At 43.7% G+C, this 7,067-nt stretch overlaps 1 protein-coding gene across 2 annotated transcripts in view; it reads left to right on the forward strand.

The window, feature by feature from the left end:
* Positions 1-7,067, forward strand: part of zbtb44 (zinc finger and BTB domain containing 44) — a 69,046-nt gene that overhangs the window by 24,045 nt on the left and 37,934 nt on the right. The gene's annotated exons all lie outside the window — the stretch shown is intronic.

Below are 7,067 nucleotides of genomic sequence, written 5' to 3' on the forward strand. Positions count from 1 at the left end.
TATATATATATGCGTGTGTGTGTGTATATATATATATATATATATATGTGTGTATATATATATGTGTGTATATATATATATATATATGTGTGTGTGTATATACATGGGGACTGGTGGCGCAGAGGTTAGAGAAGGTGGGCCTCTGATCGGAAGATTGCCGGTTCAAGCCCCGGTACTGACAACATCAAAAATGTGGGCGGGGTAGGTGAAACACCCACACCTGCCCCGACCCACATTCGCCCCACCTTGGGCCCGTGAGCAAGGCCCTCAACCCCCATCTCCCTAAAATGTTGGTTATGTATTGTAACCCCAGATTCTATGAGTATAGGCACAGCCCTTTAAGGCTATGGCTAGTGGGTTTATCCCTTCGCGTGCAGCGCAGCACTGAAAACTTTACTCCGCGCCCACCAGTTGTGTGGGCCCCACCCCCGGTCCGTATAAATTACAGTAAGACCGGGCAGTCGACTCCCAAATAGCTTTTTTCTTCAGCCATTTAGGAACCAGTGAGGCCCAGAGCTTAAAGGGCTTCACCTATACTCTTAGAATCTGGGGTTACAGTACGTAACCAACGTTCTATTTCGTATAGGCTTCGCCCTTTAAGGTTATTGCTAGTGGGTTAAAGGCGAAACAGGATGTAGTCTATGCCTCATTGACCCACTCAGACACAACATGAAGCACCTGCTTGCACAAAAAAACATTTCATCACTCAGCCTTCTGTGTGCGTAATTACGCACTTCGTAATTGCGTGCTCCATGCGCAGGAGCGCACCGGCGAGAAGATCTCTGGGGAGGAAAAAGGCTGAGATGGCAGACCTGCTGCTGTGAATAGGAACAATGGAGGTTACGAATTGTAACAGTGTAACGATGAACACAGCTGGCCAACAGCTCCTCAGGATGAACCAATTAATAACAATAAAATCAGCAGTCATGAACTTGTGACTAATAATAAATATCTCACACAGCTACTGCATGCAGGCAGGTGTGAGCTCAAAAGAGAGGCTCCATGAAACAAATAATAATTAAAGCTGCAAGCAGCATTGAAGGCCCTCGCAGCAAAGCGCCGCTCCGGCCTTACGGTGAGCTCGGGAGCTCCAGCAACTCCACCCAGTCGCCATCGCGAATGCTCTCGCTCTCTTCGTGCGCCCGTTTCCCGGGGTTTGCATATGCCAAACCGTCGACGTCACCCGTGGGCGCTCCAGTAACGTCTCCCAGTCGCCGTCGCCAACGCTGTCGTGCCATTCCCGCACGCATCCACCAGGGTGCACATAATGCCTAAACTTGACAATTGCCTTCTGCCGATATCAGTATGAGAGGGGGCGTACTTGAGTCACATGTTAAACCACAATATCAATGTGTTTAGCCGTGCTCACCGATTATGCACCAAAAATCTGGTTCCGATCGGATGATGTATCACTGAGATATAACTGTTGAAATAATGTAGGGGGCGCACTTGAGTCAAATGTGAAAGAACAATACCATTGTGAATATAAGTGCTCAATAATGATGCACCAAAAATTTGGTACAGATCGGATTATATATCACTAAGATATAACTTTTAGAATAATCTAAGGGGCGCTCAGGAGTCAATTGTTAAACAACAATACCAATGTGTTTAGAATGGTTCATTGATCACGCACAATAAATCTGGTACAGATTGGAAGATGTATAACTGAGATATTACTGTTGGAATAATGTAGGGGGCGCAATGGAGTCAAATGTTAAAGAACAATACCAATGTGTGTGGAAGTGCTAACTGATCATCCACAATAAATCTGGTACATCTTGGATGATATTTCACTGAGCTATAACTGTTGGAATAATGTAGGGGGCGCACTTGAGTCATATGTTAAACCACACTATCAATGTGTCTAGACGTGCTCACCTATTATGCACAAAAAATCTGGTTCCGATCGGATGATGTTTCACTGAGATATAGCTGTTGGAAGAATCTAGGGGGCACACTTGAGTCAAATGTTAAAGGACAATTCCAATGTGTCTAGAAGTGCTCACTGATCACGCACAATAAATCTGGTACATATTGGAGGATATTTCACTGAGATATAACTGTTGGAATATTCTAGGGAGCGCACTCGAGTCATATATTAAATCACAAGATCAATGTGTCTAGAAGTTCTCAGTTATGAGGCACATTAAATCTGGTTCAGATTGGATGATGTATCACTGAGATATAACCCTAGTAATAATCTAGGGGCGCTGTGCAGGCTATTGGCTTCTTATAGATACCTGTTCAAGGGTTGCCTAATGATCGATCATAGTGATTTTGGTACACCTCAGCTGAAATCTGTGCAATTTAGAGCCAACGTATTGCAACGGCGTCACTTCTTAATTCGCCATGCCACCACGCCCACATCCTCCAGCAAAAACAGTTTGCACTTTAAATCAAGTCAAACCATATTATCTGTCTTCTAACACAGGATCATCCTGATTAGGTCAAGGGTGTCAAAGAGGGAGCATTTCAAGTAAAAAAAAATAACTTCCTGTTCTCAGGGGACGGGGCTTTGATGACGTCAAAATATGACCAAAGTGAATTGTCGGGTATCTAACAGGGATGAGTCATGCCAAGTTTGGTGCGTTTCGGTCGTTCAATGCGCAAGTTATAGCGTTTGGATATTTATGGCGTGAAGCGCAACTTTGAGGCCTGGCCACACCCCTTTAACCTAAACAAAACTGAAAGCTTTTGGTACCTTCTCCCCCCAATGTCTCAAGGGCATATTAACCAAGTTTGAAGGCAATCACTCAAAATCCCTAGGAGTTTGTTAAAATTCGCCTTTAGAAATGCCCAAAAATGACCCGTTGACCCAAAATGGCTGACTTCCTGTTGAGTTTGGATTTGGGATCCAAGAGACTTTTTCATAGGTCCAAAGAAGATACAGATGTTTGCCGAGTTTCAGAATTATCGGTCAAAAAATTATCACACCTGTCATGATTTGACCATTCAGTCTTGCAGGGCACCGGATGTGGATCAATCACTGAAGGTTTGATATCTCAGACAGTTTTTGTGTAGGAGCTATAAGTAGGGATGGGGCCGATCTGATCCTGTATCGGCCTCCGATACCAGCATAATTTACGTATCAAATTTTTCCAATCCACGTGCCGATATTTCCGATCCATGATGCATGTCTGTGGTTCCGCTGCACGTTGGCTTCAAACTATGGAATGGATTTCATGAACGGCAGCTTGTCTCATGAATCCAGAGTAATAAGAACCGCCTCACATTCAGGAAATCCATTTCATAGTTTGCAGCCAGCTACAACGTGAGAGCTGAGTTAGCAGCACTGTGGCTAACAACTAACCGACTTTTCATTGAAACATGTCCGCTCTGTGGAAATATTTTATATTAGAAACACTACAAAGCAAGACAGCAACGTGCAATGTCTTCAGAGCCATAGCGCCACATTAAACCGCGGTAAAGTTAGTTTTACGTTGGACATTCAAGCTCCGTGTCTTCAGCGGGGCACTACTCTCGCTGAATCCGAAAGAGGCGACTCGACCTCGGCCAGCCGCGTCCTATCTGCCCCGCTCAGTCTGTCCGTCTCTGAGAGGGACAGACTGAGCGCGGCTGCCCCAAATCAGACTGCCTGCTTCGGATTGAACAAGAAGAAGACATCGCTGAAACCATGGAGCTCTAATGTTTACAGAGAAGTTGCTAAACTTCATAATTAATGTCCAACTCCTATCAGTTTTAGAAAACAAAGGATTTCACAGTTTGATATTTGCATCCAAGATATAGTTTACCCTCCAGGAGATATTTATCAGTACAACAGTAGACAATCATAAAAAAACCATGATTTGAAAATTATATATATTAAAAACAAAAGACAGCTACATTATAAAGTGATGTAAAATACTAAAAACAGGAACATGTCTGTTGGTTTATGCCATGAACTTAGCAGGTGTTTGAAGCCATTTAACATTGTATTTAATTTAATTCATTTATTCATTCATTTAAAAGAAACAAAATAATAAAAAAAAATCAAAAAGAAAATATTGAATGAAAAGAGTGCAGAAAGAAGGAAAAAAAAGCTTATATCTGCCCCTTATTTAAATAAATATAAAATAACTTTAAACAATCAATTAAATTAATCACTTTAATATCCACTTTAAAGCTAGGAATAAAAATAAACACGTTTTGTGTTAGCAGAATTTAATTCTAACTTTAAAACTTATCCAACATTAATAAAACTTACCTCAAGTTGCCTTTTTGGACTTGCATGCATATATTTGTACAAATTGTACTTGAGAGTAGATTATTACAGCCTCATATAAAATCAATGATGATCATGATATCGGAACTGGATCGGTATCGGCCGATATTCAGATTTAGGTATCGGGATCGGATCGGAAGTAAAAAGAAAAAGTGGATCGGTGCGTCCCTGGCTATTAGCGTTTCGTTTTTCATTTCGAGATGTCAAACTTTGAGGTCTGGCTCCGCCCCTTCAGCATGCTTCGGTTTGCACCATTTTGATAACTTTTCATTCCCCATGCCTTTAGACCAAAATGGCCAAGTTTGAAACCGACTGAGTGAAATCCCTAGGAGGAGTTCGTTCAAATGCGTAGGCTGTAAACCGCCAAAAAGGTGTGAAAATTGTGCCGACTTTCCAAAATGGTCGCTTTCCTGTTTATCGTACAACGTTGGTGCCAGAGGGTTTTCTGTACATCTTGGGGTATTGGACAAGTGTACCAAATTTCATGTTTCTATGACAAACTAAGGTTAATGCGGAGGGTATTTTGAAAATTTCTAGGTGGCGCTCTTGAGCTGTTTCTGTTGCGATTTTTGTCACGCCCTTAAAATATGTAATTTTTCATCAGTCCTGATGCGTCCGCCAAATTTGGTGACTTTTGGGATATGTTAAGGCCCCCAAAAAGCCAATTCATTTGACGGAAAAAATTGCTGCTCGGGCCTGAACAAAGCGATTAAAATAGGCCTTCACAGCGCTTAGCTGCTTGGGCCTAATCATTCTGGCAGAACCCTGAAAACAGAATGGGTCATGGAGAAAGTAGAAACATCACCTAGATAAAAACGAATAATTGAACATGGCGATGACCAGGCAGCTGCCATACAAATATCCTCCACTGTCATCCCTCCATGCAGAGCCATGGAGGATGAAAACACTCTGGAGGAATGTGCTCTGAGATTCTCTGGATGATCCAACCAGTTTGAGAGGCGCTGGGTGGATAAAGGGCATCCTGAAGAGCTGTCCCTGTAAAGCCCCCAGTATACTGCCGCGTACGTCCGTTCACGCGTACATACGCGTGTACGGTACGCAGTGGGTTCAGACTTTGTACTCCAGCATACACCCTGAGCAGCTGCAGAGCAGCTTCACAGACAAGGGGCATTTACCTTCGGGACAAATTGAGGTCGCCGATTGGTCATTTGCTGACACGCCTTCTGGATTGATTGACAGGACGGAAAAAAGAAAAAAAGCAAGCGCTGGCAGCCTCAGCTAGAGCGGTGTTCTGTGTTTATATATTGTTAGTAAAAAGATCTAAAAAAAACAACAAAAAAAAACAGAGCGCTGGCTCTACAGCCCATACATCAGACCAGCCCACCAGGAAATCTCCAGACCCTCCCGCAGCCACGCTGGACCTGAGTTTAATTTGCTCTTGACAAATTACTTCATTTCTCACCATTTCAGTCATTGCATCAACGGAGGAGGAAGAGATCACTGCCTCTTGGCAAAAAAAATAAAATAAAAGGCCAGATCAGGGATGAAGAAGGGGAATTGAGTACATTGGTGTCGCATACAAAACAGTCCGTCACTGGGCAGTTTATTGTGCAACACCACGTACGCGTATACGGTCGTAAAAATTTGAGCTTTGCACGGACATGCCCTGGGGGATACGCACGTACCTCTGCGTACGTACGTGCGTACCTCTGCATATGAATGTACGCGGCAGTATACTGGGGGCTTTATGCACGAACAGACGCTGAGAGGGCGCAGTGCGGCCATGTGTGCCACGTGACACAAAAACGCGTGCACGGGACAGAGGTAAGATGTTGCTTCCTCCTCAGAATTATGAGGAGGAGGATAAAACCCATCCAAGGTTATCACTCTCGATCTGAATGATCTTGTGTTGCTTTTCAGAGCAGGGTTAAAACGCTGTACAGCTGAGCTGCTGTCGGCTTGAATTCTGAGACATGAGGGAGCAACAGAGAGAGCAGATAATCACTCTCTTTGCCGACGTCAGAGTTAACAGCAGGGCTGTTTTAAATGACAGGAATTTAAGTAAAACCTGATCTAAAGGCTCAGAAGGAGCTTTGATCAGAGCATGCAGGACCATCATTAGGTCCCACTGTGGAGCTAGTGGACGTGACCCAGGTCTTTGTCTCTGTGCACCTTTCAGAAAACGCTTCATCAGCAGCGGGTGGTTATGAACTGTTCTGTCACGGAAAAACCTCATGACTGGCAGAAAGTCAGAGTCAGAGTTTCTTTATTGTCATTCGCACCTCATGTGGTACATGTGGTGGAGCGAAATTATGTACACAGGGTCCCAGTTACATCCAACAATAAAATGTATAAGAAAAACAGTAATAACATCTAAGATATGAACTAAGAAAAACATCAACTAAAGATACACTAAGCACTCATAACATAAAACATTGAACATGAGTCTGTGAGCAGATGTGCATGCATGAACACATCAACATTGAAACAGATCAGCAGCAACATGAAACAGATCAGCAGCAACATGATATGGTTTTTCACAGTGATTATTCTAGTTAGAGATTCATGAGTCTAACAGCCTCAGGGTAGAAGCTGTTCCTCAGTCTAGTGGTTCTACACTTAATGCTCCTTAACCTCCTTCCTGAGGGGAGTGGGGCAAAAAGTGTGTGTGCTGGGTGGGTGGGGTCCTTCATGATGCAGGTGGCCCTCTTCCTGCATCTGGAGGTGTAGATGTCTGTGATGGTGGGGAGACTGATTCCAACAGATTTCTGTGCAGCCTTCACCACTCTCTGCAAAGCTTTTCTTTCTGCAGCTGTGCAGCCTCCATGCCACACGTTGATGCTGGAGCACAGGATGCTCTCCACTGCACACCTGTAGAAGG

The sequence above is a fragment of the Nematolebias whitei genome, chromosome 6 (genome assembly GCF_014905685.2).
Source record: "Nematolebias whitei isolate Nwh7 chromosome 6, NemWhi1, whole genome shotgun sequence".
Taxonomy (NCBI): domain Eukaryota; kingdom Metazoa; phylum Chordata; class Actinopteri; order Cyprinodontiformes; family Rivulidae; genus Nematolebias; species Nematolebias whitei.